We start from the raw sequence: 1,256 nt of genomic DNA, 5'->3' as shown, positions 1-1,256 counted from the left end.
AAAAACAGTACAGATTTCTTGTACCCCTCACCCAGCTTCCCCCAAAGACACCATCTTCGGAAGCCACACCCATTGTCAAAACCAGGAAAACAACATGGGTACATCCTATGAACTCAGGCACAGACCACAGTAGGATTTCACCAGTTTTTACTGTACTCATTTCTTTTCTTTTTGTCCAACTAACTTTTAAGAAATGACCATTTGTCAAGTTTTGGTGTTGGTATCAAAAAAGAACATCCACAATGATCAGAAAAAGGATATTAAATTACTCCTCCCTTTTCCAAATGTGTGAGGTTGGATTTTCTTCTTATACATCAAGCAGACACACAGATAGCAATAGATGGAGCTTAGAACTCAACTGCCTTCAATTAAGCCAGACATTAAGGAGATTTGCAAAAATGTAAAACAACCCCATTCTTCTCACTAAGTATTTTTGTTTTGGAAAACATAGTTATTTTTCTTAAAAATGTTATATTAATATGCAACAGATTATTTTTCAATGAATAAATTTTTGAAAGGTCTTAGTTTTCATTTCAAATGCCACAGACGCTGGTACATGTCATCCAGATAAAACAAAGGTCCCTGGGGCCCTCAGTGGATTTTAGGATTGCTAGAGGGCTGAGCTCCATGAGATCTATCCTGGAAGCTGAGGCACCTGCTCCCACGGGGCTTCTGGACTCTCTGAAATTCATACACACCAAGACAAAGGTTGGAACTTTTTATTTATCACTTTAAACACACATATTTGGGTCATATCATAACTTATCCAGAGGAAAAGTTCAGAAGCTTCTGGAGTAATTGTCAATACAGAAAATATGATACATACTGTAAGTATTTTACAGTGACCTTGTATTAAAGTACTTACTATTTAATCTAAATTCAAATACAGTTGTCAAAGAAATTAAAGCCATTCATCAACTCTGTAGAAATCACATGATTTTAGAATCTTGCATTTAAACAGATTTTTCAATACACAAACCCACGAAGTGAACAGCAGACTTAAAAAATATATTATTTTTCCAGTGTCCAACTTAATCTAAGACTTTGTGAAGCTGGTTTGGTCCATGGCTGTGAAGAATACACAGATAGCAGCTGTAATGAGGAGATGCATTCCCTCATAGAGAAGTTTTGGAGAAAATACACTCCATATAAACAAATGATAACGCAGGGATGTTACCAGAATGATATATGTCGAAACTGGAATAGAACAAATCAGTGCGTAGCAGAAGCAAGCGTGACTCAGCGCTGAACTGCTG

The 1,256-nt window shown here is 36.5% G+C and overlaps 1 protein-coding gene across 1 annotated transcript in view; it reads right to left on the bottom strand.

The window, feature by feature from the left end:
• Positions 1–1,256, bottom strand: part of LOC103602807 (GPI ethanolamine phosphate transferase 2-like) — a 22,778-nt gene that overhangs the window by 4,589 nt on the left and 16,933 nt on the right. The gene's annotated exons all lie outside the window — the stretch shown is intronic.

Source organism: Galeopterus variegatus, unplaced genomic scaffold, assembly GCF_000696425.1.
Source record: "Galeopterus variegatus unplaced genomic scaffold, G_variegatus-3.0.2 Scaffold4315, whole genome shotgun sequence".
Lineage (NCBI taxonomy): Eukaryota > Metazoa > Chordata > Mammalia > Dermoptera > Cynocephalidae > Galeopterus > Galeopterus variegatus.
The sequence above is the reverse complement of the archived record's forward strand: the minus strand, read 5'-3'. Positions and strand labels throughout refer to the sequence as shown.